Here is a 16,740-nt window from a genome sequence, read left to right as displayed (position 1 = left end):
ACAGCTCGGCATTTAACAGAATCATCCCCTCCAAGCTGGTTACCAAACTCGCAGAACTGGGTCTCTGCGCATCCCTCGACAATTGGATCCTCGACTTCCTCATTCACAGATCATAGTCTGTTCGTATTGGTGGATATGTGTCAGACTAGATAACAATCAGCACGGGAACAGCTCAAGGCTGCGTGCGCAGCCCCCTGCTGTACTTACTCTATAATCATGACTGCATAGCCGGTCACAGTGTGAACTCCATCATCAAGTTCGCTGATGACACCACTGTTGTGGGACGGATCACTGATGGGGATGAGTCAGTAGGGCTCGAAATTAGCGATTGCCCGGGTGCCATTGACCACCCAAAGTGATGCCGGGTAACCTAAACGCCGACTCATTTTGCCCGGCTTGGCAATCAAATACTGGTTTATACCGATAAGATACAAAAAACTGGAGTAACTCAAGCAGCATCTCTGGAGAATGAACGTGACGACTCGTGTCAGTGGCGGCGGCTGTATTCCTCTTGTATCTTTGATTGCGGGGCAAAGATACTAGGTGTGTGGTGACGAAGGGTCGGAGCGAATGGCGGGCCCCGAACTGCGGTAACAGCGGCCGCGACAGCGGCTCCACCGCCACCTCCTCCCGCACCCCGCCCAGCGGAAGGAGGCCTCTCCCTCCCTCCTCCCGGCCTCGGTGTGCGAGAAGGGCTGTTTTGAAAGCGCTGTTGACGGATTTGCAAGCAGCGGCGGCTATCGCCCTGATAATGGCGGATGCTTGCAAATCCGCCAACGGCGCTTTCAAAACAACCCCTCTCGCACGCCGAGACCGGGAATAGGGAGGGGGCGTGGGACAGGGAAAGGGAGAGTGAGAGGGAGGCCTCCTTCCGCCGTCTTAAACAGCTGCACCAAAGATCCTATAACTATAGGATATTTTAGGTGCATCGCTCGGCCCCGCACCTTCCTGTCGGCTGGCAGAGGAGGGGAGGCGGTGACACTTTGGCGTTGGACAGGAATGGCCAAGGCAGCGAGGCGATGTTGTCCGAGGAGCGCTGACCTTCCTTCCTCCCCACCTCCTCTGCCCCTCCTCCTCTCTCTCTCTTGTACGCCCCCCCCCCCCTCCACCCCCCTTATCCTGGGACCCCCCCCCCCCCCCTCTCCATCTCACACTGATCCCCATTGCGTCCTCTATTTAGTCCTCACTGACATCCCCTGTGCTCCCCTCCCCATCTACACCCCCATCTATTCATCACCCTAGCACCTTGCATTGATTCTCCTGTCACCCCCCATGATCCCCCAATTCATCCTGTACCGACCCCCCTTCCCATCCATCTTGCACTTCTCCCCCCATTCATATTGCACCGATCCGCCCATTCATCCCGTACTGACCCACCCTCCATTTACCCTGCACCAATCCCGCCATCCATCCTGTAGTTATCTTCCCATTCATCTTTTACTGATCCCCCATTCATCCTGTACTAAACCCATTATGCATCCTGTACTGATCCCTCATGCATCCTGTACTGATCCCTCATGCACCCTGTAGTCACCTCCCATTCATCCTGCACAGACTCTCCGATCCACACTGTCCTGACCCCCATGCCCTTCATCCTGTACTGAACCCCCCATTCATCCTGTGCTGACCCCCCACCCCCCCATCTATCCTGTACGGATTCAAGAAGAATGGGGGGGAACAGTCTGAAGAAGGGTCCCGACCCGAAACATTGCCTATTTCCTTAGGTCCATAGATGTTGCCTCACCCGCTGAATTTCTCCAGCATTTATTGTCTACCCCCATTCGTGCTGTACTGATACCCCCCCATCCATCCCGTACTGAACCCCCCATTCAACACCACTGACATCCCGCGTACTCCTCCCTCACAATTTTACATACTCCAACCAACACGTACTAATTCACCTGCCTCAAACCATCTATTCTGCACCGATTGCCTTCTCAACCCTCCCCCCCCCCCACGCCATCTATCCACACCGCACTGATTCACACACCCCCTGACCCTATTGTGCTTCATGGTCTTCAGAGCAACCATTGACTATGTTTGATAATGGAATGCAATCAAATGTGGTTTAATTCCCATTGTTATTATTTGTTTTGATACCTTTAAACATATTACCAAAAGAACATTTGCTGCAGTTATGTCCTTTGACCATCTCTTGTCAGTTAGTGTAATGTTTAACCTGTCAGATGGGTACAGTCGGTTTTAACAGCTATTATCATAAAATGTCTTTAGAAATGGCCTTGCATCCTGGATATTTTGTTGTGGATAAATTATGTGCGAAGCCAGAGTGTTTCTGTACCAATAGCAATAACGACCCATGCTATGGCCATGTCATGGGAAATTTTGGTCCTTCACAGAAAAAATGTTTGCATCAATTTGTAGTGTTTAGGGTTATGCATATTATTTATTGACACAGGTTGATCATATGCTGAATAATCCAACCACATTTTTGTTTGGAAGTAGAAAGAACTAATAGAAACTGCATGTCATTGTGGTATATATCATGTCTTGATTGGTGAATATGTTTAATTTGTGAGTTATTTGAAGCAGAAATAATATGTGAATGTAGACAAAAGTGCTGGAGAAACTTAGCGGAAGCGGCAGCATCTATGGAGCGAAGGAAATAGGGAACGTCTCTAGCACTTTTGTCTACCTTCGATTTTCCAGCATCTGCAGTTCCTTCTTGAACATAATATGTGAATGCTTCATTGAGCATAATTCCACTGGTAACTACGCACTTCGTCTGAGCACATTATCGCACGCGTCATGCAAACCGTCTTAAATGACCACCTAAACTGTCATTTGGCAACCTAAAAAGCTGTCAAGGTTCCCGGCTGGCAACAGGGAAAAAAAGTTAAGCGAGAGCCCGAGAGTATAGAAGAGAGATCTGTCCATATGGTGCCAGCACAATAACCTGGCCCTCAACACCAGCAAAACCAAGGAACTGATTGTGGATTTTGGAAGGAGTAGGATGGGGACCCACAGTCCCGTTTATATCTATGGTTCAAAGGGTCAAGAGCTTCAAATTCCTGGGCGTGCACATCTCTGAAGATCTTACCTGGTCCGAGAACGCTAATGCAATTGTCAAGAAAGCTCATCAATGCCACTACTTCCTGAGAAGATTACAGAGAGACGGTTTGTCAAGGAAGACTCTCTCTAACTTCTACAGGTGCACAGTAGAGAGCATGCTGACCGGTTACATCGTGGCTTGGTTCGGCAACCTGAGTGCCCTGAAGAGGAAAAGACTACAAAAAGTAGTAAACAAGCCCAGTCCATCATCGGCTCTGACCTTCCTTCTATCGAGGGGATTTATCGCAGTCACTGCCTCAAAAAGGCTGGCAGTATCATCAAAGACCCACAACATCCTGGCCACACACTCATCTCCCTGCTACCTTCAGGTAGAAGGTACAGGAGCCTGAAGACTGCAACAGCCAGGTTCAGGAATAGCTACTTACTCATAGCCATCAGGCTATTAAACCTGGCTCGGACAAAACTTTGATTATTAATAACCTATTATTTGTTATTTGCCCTTGATCATTTTATTTATTCATGTGTGTATATATTTATATTACGGTATATGGACACATTGATCTGTTTTGTAGTAAATGCCTACTATGTTCTGTGTGCTGAAGCAAAGCAATAATTTCATTGTCCTATCAGGGACACATGACAATAAACTCACTTGAACTTGGCCTTCTGCAGAGTCCCTGCTTTCTTTACCTGCCCCTCCACCTATTTTCGTACCACCCGCATACTTGGCCTCAAAGCCTTCAATCCCCTCATCCAAATCATTACGAAGTTTTAAGTGGCAGGAGCAGAATTAGGCCATTCAGCCCATCATCTACACTGACATTCAATTATGGTTGATCTCTCTCCTTCTCAATCAAATCCTCCAGCCTTCTCTCCAGAACCCCTGACTAATTAAGAATTCATCTATCTCCATCTTACAAATATCTATTGTTGGTCTCCACAGCCATCTGTGGCAATGAATTCAAGGGACAATTTATAGATGAGAACTAGGTAAAATTCCAGAATGGGGAAAATAAGAAGTCATTGAATTAATAATAACTAACAATACTAATATAGAAATATAATGGAAACTAACCTGAACTATATAATGGGTAAAATGTAATAATCTGCTAATAAGACTGACTAGCTCGTATATAGAGATGACAAATTTTAGAATTAAAGTAGATAATACTGAAAGGTTAAGCGTTATGTAGTTCCTGTGAAGAAAGAAGGAGACTCAGGCAACTGGCATAATTCCAGGAGCCTGTTTCTGGTTAACACTTACAGCTAACAGCTTACTTCTATCAAAGATAATAACTAACTATAAATAATTAGTAGATGAAAGCGTTAGATAAATATATAAAGTGTTAGATAAATAAATTTCACAGTAGTTGAACACAGATCGGATAATGTCTGAATGAAATATATATATATTGGAAGAGCAAATATGTAAGGAGATTGCAGATATTAGTTGTAAGCACAAGGTAGTGATTGTGGGAGATTTCAATTTTCCACACATAGACTGGGAAACACATTCTGAAAATGGGCTGGATGGGTTGGAGTTTGTAAAATGTGTGCAGGATAGTTTTTTGCAGCAATACATAGAAGTACCTACTAGAGAAGGGGCGGTGCTGGACCTCCTGTTAGGAAATGAGACGGGTCAGGTGGCAGAGGTATGCGTTGGGGAACAGTTCCGGACCAGTGATCATAATACCATTAGTTTCAATATAATTATGGAGAGGGGCAGAACTGGACCTAGGGTTGAGATTTTTGATTGGAGAAAGGCTAACTTTGAGGAGATGCGAAAAGATTTAAAATGAGTAAATTGGGACATTTTGTTTTATGGGAAATATGTGGAAGAGAAATGGAGTACATTTAAAGGTGAAATTTTAAGAGTACAGAATCTTTATGTCCCTGTTCGGATGAAAGGAAATAGTAAAAATAGGAAAGAGCCATGGTTTTCATGGGAAATTGGACACTTGGTTCGGAAAAAAAGGGAGATCTACAATAATTATAGGCAGCATGGAGTAAATGAGGTGCTTGAGGAGTATAAAGAATGTAAAAAGAAAGAAATTAGAAAAGCTAAAAGAAAATATGAGGTTGCTTTGGTAAGTAAGGTGAAAGTAAATCCAAAGGGTTTCTACAGCTATATTAATAGCAAAAGGATAACGAGGGATACAATTGGTCCATTAGAGAGTCAGAGTGGACAGCTATCTGCAGAGCCAAAAGAGATGGGGGAGATATTGAACAATTTATTTTCTTCGGTATTCACCAAGGAGAAGGATATTGAATTATGTGAGGCAAGGGAAACAAGTAGAGTAGCTATGGAAACTATGATATTCAAAGAAGAGGAAGTACTGACACTTTTGAGAAATATAAAAGTGGATAAGTCTCCAGGTCCGGACAGGATATTCCCTAGGACATTGAGGGAAGTTAGTGTAGAAATAGCAGGGGCTATGACAGAAATATTTCAAATGTCATTAGAAATGGGAATAGTGCCGGAGGATTGGCGTACAGCGCATGTTGTTACATTGTTTAAAAAGGGGTCTAAGAGTAAACCTAGCAATTATAGACCTGTTAGTTTGACGTCAGTGGTGGGCAAGTTAATGGAAAGGATACTTAGAGATAATATATATAAGCATCTGGATAAACAGGGTCTGATTAGGAACAGTCAACATGGATTTGTGCCTGGAAGATCATGTTTGACTATTCTTGAATTTGTTGAAGAGGTTACTCGGGAAATTGATGAGGGTAAAGCAGTGGATGTTGTATATATGGACTTCAGTAAGGCCTTTGACAAGGTTCCTCATGGAAGGTTGGTTAAGAAGGTTCAATTGTTGGGTATAAACGCAGGAGTGGCAAGATGGATTCAATAGTGGCTGAATGGGAGATGCCAGAGAGTAATGGTGGATGGTTGTTTGTCAGGTTGGAGGCCAGTGACTAGTGGGGTGCCACAGGGATCTGTGTTGGGTCCACTGTTGTTTGTCATGTACATCAATGATCTGGATGATGGTGTGGTAAATTGGATTAGTAAGTATGCAGATGATACTAAGATAGGAGGGGTTGTGGATAATGAAGTAGATTTTCAAAGTCTACAGAGAGATTTATGCCAGTTGGAAGAGTGGACTGAAAGATGGCAGATGGAGTTTAATGCTGATAAGTGTGAGGTGCTACATCTTGGCAGGACAAATCAAAATAGGACGTACATGGTAAATGGTAGGGAATTGAAGAATGTAGGTGAACAGAGGGATCTGGGAATAACTGTGCACAGTTCCCTGAAAGTGGAATCTCATGTAGATAGGGTGGTAAAGAAAGCTTTTGGTGTGCTGGCCTTTATAAATCAGAGCATTGAGTATAGAAGTTGGGATGTAATGTTAAAATTGTTCAAGGCATTGGTGAGGCCAATTCTGGAGTATGGGGTACAATTTTGGTCGCCTAATTATAGGAAGGATGTCAACAAAATAGAGAGAGTACAGAGGAGATTTACTAGAATGTTGCCTGGGTTTCAGCAACTAAGTTACGCAGAAAGGTTGAACAAGTTAGGGCTTTATTCTTTGGAGCGCAGAAGGTTAAGGGGGGACTTGATAGAGGTCTTTAAAATGATGAGAGGGATAGACAGAGTTGACGTGGATAAGCTTTTCCCACTGAGAGGAGGAAAGATGCAAACAAGGGGACATGACTTGAGAATTAAGGGACAGAAGTTTAGGGATAACATGAGGGGGAACTTCTTTACTCAGAGAGTGGTGGCTGTGTGGAATGAGCTTCCAGTGAAGGTGGTGGAGGCAGGTTCGTTTTTATCATTTAAAAATAAATTGGATAGTTATATGGACGAGAAAGGAATGGAGGGTTATGGTCTGAGCGCAGGTATATGGGACTAGGGGAGAATACATGTTCGGCATGGACTAGAAGGGTCGAGATGGCCTGTTTCCGTGGTGTAATTGCTGATTTTGAAATGGCACCGCCTTCTTAGGGCTAGAGTAATAAAAGGAGCGGAGCTAACAATACATCATCAATTTCGGAAGTCGAATAAATGTCGGACCCCACAGACGCGTGGGACACGAATACTTCAGACACTGTAATTTTACCTGTCAATTTTTTTTTTTTATCACAATATGTCACTATTATGTGTTTTTTTCCAGGAAAATCGCAAAAGGGATCTACCAAGGAAGTTAATAATATAAACGCCCCCCAACTATCCAGAGTCCTGAGGTACGGATGCACCGTAGTTAATAAAGGTACTAAAATCAGAGAAAATGCAAGATGACATACAAAAGAAAATGGGAGGAATCACACTGTGTAGCTGGAATATAAGGGGTATTAATGAACCAATTAAAAGGGGCAAAATACTAGCTCTGTTGAAATCATATAACACGGACATTTCTTTTCTACAAGAAACGCACCTTAAACATCAAGACCAGATGAGATTGAGGGCGAAATGGATAGGCCAAACATTTCACTCCTCATATACATCGAAATCCAGAGGCACCGCAATTATTATTCGCAAAGGAATACCATTCAAATCAAAGAATATTATATCAGATAAGGAAGGGAGATACCTTATAGTCACAGGAGAGATTCATGCTACGCCAATCACTTTGGTAAACATATATGTGCCCAATTTTGATAACCCTCAATTTTTTAATAAAATCCTGAATAAAATCGCAGAATTCAACTACAAAAATGTTATAATTGGAGGAGACTTCAACTGTGCTTTAGATCCGTACTTAGATAAATCGATGCAAAAACAAAGAGGTAATATGAAATCTAAAACTAGTGAATTCTTAAATACATATATTAAAAATACAAATATAGCAGACGTTTGGAGCATCGCGAACCCGACTGGAAGGCAATACTCGTTTTATTCTATGGTACATAGAACATACTCACGTATAGACCATTTCCTAGTGGATTCAAAACTAATCCCTTATACTATGAACCCTAAATACTACACCAATACAATTTCAGATCATTCCCCCCTAACTTTCGTTTTAAAATTGGAAGGAATCTCTATGAACAAATCGTTCTGGAGGTTTAACTCGCAAATTCTGAAAGACCCACAGGGGAGTATATATCTAAAAAAACAGATGGATCTATTTTTTGAGATAAATGATACAGCAGATGTATCACCCACTTTATTATGGGAATCCTTCAAAGCATTTATTGGAGGTGTCATTATCTCATGTCAAGCATTTCAAAACAAAAAGAATAAAAATGAACAAAGACAATTAGAAGAACAAATCAGACAACTAGATATAGATAATGCTAAAGATCCAACTATGGATAAATATAATAAAATTTTAATACTGAAATTTAAGTTAAATAACTTATTATCAGAGAAGATTAGAAGATTATTCCAAATTACAAAACAAAAACGTTTTGAATTTGGGGATAAACCCCATAAACTTTTGGCACGCCTACTGAAAAAACAGGAAAAAGATCATGTAATTTTAAAGTTTAAATCAGACAGAGGGGAATTATTAACACTACCTAATGATATCAATAAAAGATTTGCTCAATATTTTAAGAATTTACACACATCGAAAACGCTAATAGACAATAATAAAGTTTCAGAATTTTTGGATGATTGTAACATTCCAAAACTAGAATTGAAGGAACATAGAAACATAGAAATTAGGTGCAGGAGTAGGCCATTCGGCCCTTCTAGCCTGCACCGCCATTCAATATGATCATGGCTGATCATCCAACTCAGTATCCCGTACCTGCCTTCTCTCCATACCCTCTGATCCCCTTAGCCACAAGGGCCACATCTAACTCCCTCTTAAATATAGCCAATGAACTGGCCTCGACTACCCTCTGTGGCAGAGTGTTCCAGAGATTCACCACTCTCTGTGTGAAAAAAGTTCTTCTCATCTCAGTTTTAAAGGATTTCCCCCTTATCCTTAAGCTGTGACCCCTTGTCCTGGACTTCCCCAACATCGGGAGCAATCTTCCTGCATCTAGCCTGTCCAACCCCTTAAGAATTTTGTAAGTTTCTATAAGATCCCCTCTCAATCTCCTAAATTCTAGAGAGTATAAACCAAGTCTATCCAGTCTTTCTTCATAAGACAGTCCTGACATCCCAGGAATCAGTCTGGTGAACCTTCTCTGCACTCCCTCTATGGCAATAATGTCCTTCCTCAGATTTGGAGACCAAAACTGTACGCAATACTCCAGGTGTGGTCTCACCAAGACCCTGTACAACTGCAGTAGAACCTCCCTGCTCCTATACTCAAATCCTTTTGCTATAAAAGCTAACATACCATTCGCTTTCTTCACTGCCTGCTGCACCTGCATACGTACTTTCAATGACTGGTGTACCATGACACCCAGGTCTCGCTGCATCTTCCCTTTTCCTAGTCGGCCACCATTTAGATAACAGTCTGCTTTCCTGTTTTTGCCAACAAAATGGATAACCTCACATTTATCTACATTATACTGCATCTGCCAAACATTTGCCCACTCACCCAGCCTATCCAAGTCACCTTGCAGTCTCCTAGCATCCTCCTCACAGCTAACACTGCCCCCCAGCTTAGTGTCATCCGCAAACTTGGAAATATTGCCTTCAATTCCCTCATCCAGATCATTAATATATATTGTAAATAGCTGGGGTCCCAGCACTGAGCCTTGCGGTACCCCACTAGTCACTGCCTGCCATTGTGAAAAGGACCAGTTTACTCCCACTCTTTGCTTCCCGTTTGCCAGCCAGTTCTCTATCCACATCAATACTGAACCCCCAATGCCGTGTGCTTTAAGTTTGCATACTAATCTCTTATGTGGGACCTTGTCGAAAGCCTTCTGGAAGTCCAGATACACCACATCCACTGGTTCTCCCCTATCCACGCTACTAGTTATATCCTCGAAAAATTCTATAAGATTCGTCAGACATGATTTACCTTTCGTAAATCCATGCTGACTTTGTCCAATGATTTCACCACTTTCCAAATGTGCTGCTATCCCATCTTTAATAACTGACTCTAGCAGTTTCCCCACTACCGATGTTAGACTAACTGGTCTGTAATTCCCCGTTTTCTCTCTCCCTCCCTTCTTAAAAAGTGGGGTTACGTTTGCTACCCGCCAATCCTAAGGAACTACTCCAGAATCTAAAGAGTTTTGAAAGATTATTACTAATGCATCCACTATTTCTGGAGCTACTTCCTTAAGTACTCTGGGATGCAGCCTATCTGGCCCTGGAGATTTATTGGCCTTTAATCCATTCAATTTACCCAACACCTCTTCCCGGCTAACCTGGATTTCACTCAATTCCTCCAACTCCTTTGACCCACGGTCCCCTGCTATTTCCGGCAAATTATTTATGTCTTCCTTAGTGAAGACGGAACCAAAGTAGTTATTCAATTGGTCCGTCATATCCTTGTTCCCCATGATCAACTCACCTGTTTCTGACTGCAAGGGACCTACATTTGTTTTAACTAATCTCTTTCTTTTCACATATCTATAAAAACTTTTGCAGTCAGTTTTTATGTTCCCTGCCAGTTTTCTTTCATAATCTATTTTTCCTTTCCTAATTAAGCCCTTTGTCCTCCTCTGCTGGTCTCTGAATTTCTCCCAGTCCTCCGGTATGCTGCTTTTTCTGGCTAATTTGTACGCATCATCCTTCGCTTTGATGCTATCCCCGATTTCCCTTGTTATCCACGGATGTACTAACTTCCCTGATTTATTCTTTTGCCAAACTGGGATGAACAATTTTTGTAGTTCATCCATGCAGACTTTAAATGTCTTCCATTGCATATCCACCGTCAACCCTTTTAGAATTAATTGCCAGTCAATCTTGGCCAATTCACGTCTCATACCCTCAAAGTTACCTTTCTTTAAGTTCAGAACCATTGTTTCTGAATTAACAATGTCACTCTCCATCCTAATGAAGAACTCAACCTTATTATGGTCACTCTTGCCCAAGGGGGCACGTACAACAAGATTGCTAACTAACCCTTCCTCATTATTCAATACCCAGTCTAAAATAGCCTGCTCTCTCGTTGGTTCCTCTACGTTGATTTAGATAACTATCCCGCATACATTCCAAGAAATCCTCTTCCTCAGCACCCCTGCCAATTTATATGTAGATTGAAGTCACCCATTATAACTGTTTTTCCTTTGTCGCACGCATTTCTAATTTCCTGTTTGATACCATCTCCAACTTCACTAATACTTTTAGGTGGCCTGTACACAACACCCACCAGCGTTTTCTGCCCCTTAGTGTTTCGCAGCTCTACCCATTCCGATTCCACATCCTCCAAACTAATGTCCTTCCTTTCCATTGCATTAATCTCCTCTCTAATCAGCAACGCTACCCCACCTCCTTTTCCTTTCTCTCTATCCCTCCTGAATATTGAATATCCCTGGATGTTCAGCTCCCAGCCTTGGTCACCCTGGAGCCATGTCTCCGTGATCCCATCATAGTCATTAATAGCTATCTGCACATTCAACTCATCCACCTTATTACGAATGCTCCTTGAATTGAGACACAAAGCCTTCAGGCTTGTATTTACAACACTCTTACCCCTTATACGATTATGTTGAAAAGTGGCCCTTTTTGATTTTTGCCCTGGTTTTGTCTGCCTGCCACTTTTACTTTTCACCTTGCTACCTATTGCTTCTACCTTCATTTTACACCCCTCTGTCTCTACGCTCACACATTTAAGAAACCCTTTCCCTTTAACTCCATCCTCCACTATCCCATTCGACACCCCCCCCCCCTTATTCAGTTTAAAACCACCCGTGTAGCAGTGGCAAACCTGCCTGCCAGAATGCTGGTCCCACACCTGTTAAGATGCAATCCGTCCCTTTTGTACAGTTCCCCCTTACCCCAAAACAGATCCCAGTGATCTAAGAATCTAAATCGCTGCCCCGTGCACCAGTTCCTCAGCCACACGTTCAGGTCCCGTATCTCCCTGTTCCTGCTCTCGCCAGCACGGGGAACTGGAAGCAAACCGGAGATAACAACCCTGGAGGTCCTGCTTGTCAACATTTTTCCGAGCTCTCTAAAGTCACGCTGCAGAATATTCATCCCCTTCTTTCCGACATCGTTTGTGCCTACATGCACTACCACTTCCGGTGTTCACCTTCGCCCTTGAGGATTTTTTGCACTCTGTCTGTGACATCCTGGATCCTGGCACCAGGAAGGCAGCACACCATCCTCGCATCCCGTCTGTTGCCGCAGAAACCCCTGTCCGTACCTCTCACAATGGAGTCTCCCACTACAATGGCCTTGCCTGCCTTAGGCCTTTTTGGTTTTGGCTCAACAGCCCTAGTCGCATTGCAAGCCAGTCCGCCGCTCAGTGTAAACACGTCTTCTGTCCCAACAGCTTCTAAGCGGGTGAACCTGTTCACACGAGGTACACCACCCGGGGACGTTGGCATTCCATGCTTCCCTCCCTTTCTCACTGTCTCCCACCTTCTCTCTTCCAGTACCTTAGGTGTAACAATCGCACTGTAGGACTTGTCGAGGAACGAATCCGTTTCTCGTACGAACCGGAGGTCATCCACTTGCTTCTCCAGTTCCCCAGCACGGCCCTTCAGGAGCTCTACCTGGATGCACTTCTCGCATTTGTAGCAGCCAGAGGCACCAGCGGTGACCTTGACCTCCCACATACTGCAAGCATCGCACTGAATCTCCTTCTTTCGTCTCTACCTCTCAAGCGTATTGCGTGGTCTCCTCTCCTCAGCCTCCTCGCCGAAGACTCTCGAGCCAAAGACTTGCACTTTACTCACAGGGCACTTCCCTCACAAGGCCACTCTCTCACTGCCGCTCCCTAAGAGCAGTCTTGTTTAAATTGTCTGATTTACCAATTTACAAACCAAATTCCTCAGTTTTCAACTGTTTTCCCGGCACTGACTCACTTCTCTCCTCCCACTTGGGCTAGAGCCAATCAGTCGTTTCTCTTGCTAATCTCCTACTGCTGTTGCTCCCAAATCTACAGCAATTCTGAGTAAAGACTTGCCTGTCCTTGGCCTTTCCTTTTAACTGTTTTCAGCCCTCTCCTCCCACATGGGCTAGAGCCAATCAGTCGTATCTCTTGCTAATCTCCTACTGCTGTTGCTCCCAAATCTACAGCAGTTCTGAGTGAACAAGAGGAACTGGGAGCACAAATTACAGCTAACGAAATAGAAGACACAATAAACACACTTAAGAATGGAAAAACACCAGGACCAGACGGATTCAGTGATGAATTTTATAAATGTTTTTACGACACAGTGACCCCACGTCTACAGAAAATGTATACATACGCTTTTAAGGAACAAACCTTACCTGAAACACTAGCAGAATCAACGATCACACTAATACTTAAAAAAGATAAAGATATAGAAGAACCAGGATCATATAGAGCTATTGCTTTGTTAAATACGGATCAAAAAATATTATCGAAAATATTAGCTAGAAGACTGTCAATATGTCAGTAAATTAATAAATAAGGATCAAACGGGATTCATACCTAAGAGACATTCAGTTAATAACCTGAGACGTTTGTTTAACATAATGCACTCCCACAAACCTCAAGAAGAAGAGTTATCTATCATTTCATTGGACGCAGAAAAAGCGTTTGATCAAGTAGAATGGAATTATATGATTAAAGTATTGCAAAAATTTCAAATGGGGAAGAGCTTCATCGAATGGATAAAATTATTATATAACAAACCTACGGCTAGAATATTAACTAACAATATACTATCTACGAAATTCCAATTATCAAGGGGTAATAGACAAAGATGTTCATTATCACCGCTGTTATTCGCTCTGGTAATTGAACCTTTAGCTGAAAAAATTAGAACACACCCGGACATTTACGGTTATAATACAAAATATTCAAATAACAAAATATCCTTATACGCAGACGATGTACTACTATATATCACAAAAAACCAAATCAGTATACCAAACATATTAAACCTAATTGAGGACTTCGGATCTTTCTCAGGATACAGAATAAACTGGAACAAAAGTGAAATTATGTCGATAAAACCGAAAGACTCAACACATCTTTTGAAATTCCCCTTTAAAATAGCCACAGAAAAATTTAAATATTTAGGAATTGAAATCACTAGAAATTATCACGGTATGTTTAATGCCAATTATAGCCCCTTACTTAAGAAATTAAATAATCTAATTAAATTCTGGAAAACGCTTCCGATGTCTTTAATAGGTCGAATAAATGCTATAAAAATGATCTTTTTACCACAAATCCTATATTTATTTCAATCAATTCCAATATATCTTCCAAAATGTTTTTTCAAAAAATTAGACTCAGACATTACAAACTTTATATGGGATTATAAATCCCACAGAATACAAAGAGCACACCTTAGTAAACCAAAAGAGATGGGTGGTCTAGCGCTCCCTAACTTTATGTACTATAATTGGGCAGTAAATATTAAAAATATGATTCACCTGCTGGACAACTCTGCCCAGCAGGTGGATTGGATTGTAATGGAGAGAGAGGACTGCGCTCCGTGTAATACAGGAGCGACTCTCCTCTCACCAACGAATCTGAATAACAAAAATTATAATAAAAATCCAATGATACATAGTACAATTAGAACTTGGAAACAAATAAAACAGAACTTAAAATTAAGAAATCTATCTCTGCTAATGCCAATAGTCAATAACCCTTCGTTTAAACCCTCAATTATAGATAAATCATTTACACAATGGGAAAGAACGGGAATCAAAACGCTCGGAGACTTGTATGAATTAGGAAAATTATTATCATTTCAACAATTACAACTGAAATATAATTTGAAAAATAATCAATATTTTAAATATCTTCAAATCCGTGATTATCTGAAAAAATACACAAAAGACTATCATAACATGTCCCCAGACATATTGGATGAAGCCATGAAGATAAAGGCATGAATCAGCAAATCTAATATCATACCTATATAATATTATTTTGAATATAGAAATACCTACAACCGATAATATTAGAAGAGACTGGGAACAAGAACTAGCTATAAAAATTTCAAAAGAGAGCTGGGATAAACACTTACTATATGTGCATAAATGCTCGATCAACGTACGACATACTCTAATCCAATACAAAACATTACATAGACTATATTATTCAAAAACTAAAATAAATAAACTTTTCACCAATGTCTCACCCATTTGTGATAAATGTCAGTCACAAGAAGCTAACATAGCGCACTCTTTTGTTTTCTGTATAAAAATTTAAAAATTCTGGAAAAAAATTTGAAATCTTCACAAAATTATTTAAAACAAAACTGCTACCAAAAGCAGAATGGATCATTTTTGGAATATCGGAACCCAGAATTAAATATGTTTCAAAAGAACTTACTTAATTGTGGGCTAATAATGGGAAAAAAGCTTATACTCAAATTTTGGAAAACTGCTCTAATACCAACAATAAAAATGTGGATTTCAAACATGTTCGAAACATTACACTTGGAAGAGATGAGACTCCTCCTAGCAGGCAAAGCAGATCACTTCCAAAAGACGTGGCCTGCATTTATGGAACTATTACAAGCATAAGGTGCAATAGTAAGTTAAAACATAAAGGGTACCAGGATCTGGTAAAATACATTTTTAATAAAAACATGGTTGGTAGATCCTTTTTTTGTGGAGTTTTGTGTTACAATTGATTTTCCTTTCTTCTCTTTTTTTTCTTTTCTTTCTAGGGTCTTATTTCCTTTCTTTACTTCCTTCTCTAATTCTTTCCCTAAGGGACTTTCTTCTAACACTTTCCTGCACCTTCACGATTCTTGCTTACTTTCCTTACTTCTTTTATTTCTATCTTTTTTAAAGCTCAAAAAATGAAGTGGTACAACATAATGTAATAAGATATGTGATGTATTAATGCAATTTACTGTACTGCTAATAAAAATAAAATAAAAAAAATAAAAAAAAGAGAACTAGGTAAAATTCCAGAATGGGGAAAATAAGAAGTAATTGAATATATTTACCTCTAATAATTGTGTTAACACACTCAATACACCTGTACTTTTTTCCAACTTTTCTTTCAGTTCACTCAACTCAGTAGCAGCACCACAGAGGTCTCTCTGCACCCGTTTGAAAAAAAACCATGCAAGATAATCACTGAAAACTACACCTTAAATCTAAAGTACATACTTCATACCTCGATTTTTAGCTAAAAAAAAAAACATGATTTAGTAGGAAGCAAGCTATGTCAACAAGAGACAAAATGATGTTTTTTTTCTAAATATTTTGGTTAAGGAGCCTAGATAGAACCCGTCATAATCAGTAAATGTAAAATCATTCAGAGAGAGTTTTAACATCACGTTTCCAATGCTTTTACATTTATTTATAAGGTAACTACATCATGAAAATTGTATGTAAAACTTTGTGAAAAAATAAATAGTAACAAAATGGTAGCAGCTGTTTAGCAGACTTGGTTTCTTTACGTATATTATGTTGAGAACAATGTTTTACTGTTTTATGAAATAGCATGGAATGGACCACAAGAACTCTTGAATATTTTAAATTAATAAACATCATTTAAATAAAGTCTTAGAGACATTCTGTGCGCAATCAGGCCCTTCGGCCCGACAAGTCCCATCTACACCAGTGTCACCTGCCCGCGATTGGCCCATATCCCTGTAAACCTGTCCTATCCATGTACCTGCCAAATGTCTCTTAACCAATACAATAGCAGACTTGGTTTCAACTGCCTCAACTACCTCCCCCTGGTAGCTTGTTCCATCCACCCACCACCCTTTATACAGTCAGAGCCATACAGG

At 41.1% G+C, this 16,740-nt stretch overlaps 1 long non-coding RNA gene across 1 annotated transcript in view; it reads left to right on the top strand.

Moving 5' to 3' along the window:
* Positions 1-16,374, top strand: part of LOC129695123 (uncharacterized) — a 34,682-nt gene extending 18,308 nt beyond the window's left edge. Inside the window, exons 3-4 of the long non-coding RNA XR_008723115.1 lie at positions 7,149-7,244; positions 16,006-16,374. This is a non-coding gene — a long non-coding RNA (uncharacterized LOC129695123). The remainder of the gene's footprint in view (positions 1-7,148; positions 7,245-16,005) is intronic.
* The last annotated feature ends 366 nt before the right edge of the window (positions 16,375-16,740 follow it).

Source organism: Leucoraja erinacea, unplaced genomic scaffold, assembly GCF_028641065.1.
Source record: "Leucoraja erinacea ecotype New England unplaced genomic scaffold, Leri_hhj_1 Leri_94S, whole genome shotgun sequence".
Taxonomy (NCBI): Eukaryota; Metazoa; Chordata; class Chondrichthyes; order Rajiformes; family Rajidae; genus Leucoraja; species Leucoraja erinaceus.
The sequence above is the reverse complement of the archived record's forward strand: the minus strand, read 5'-3'. Positions and strand labels throughout refer to the sequence as shown.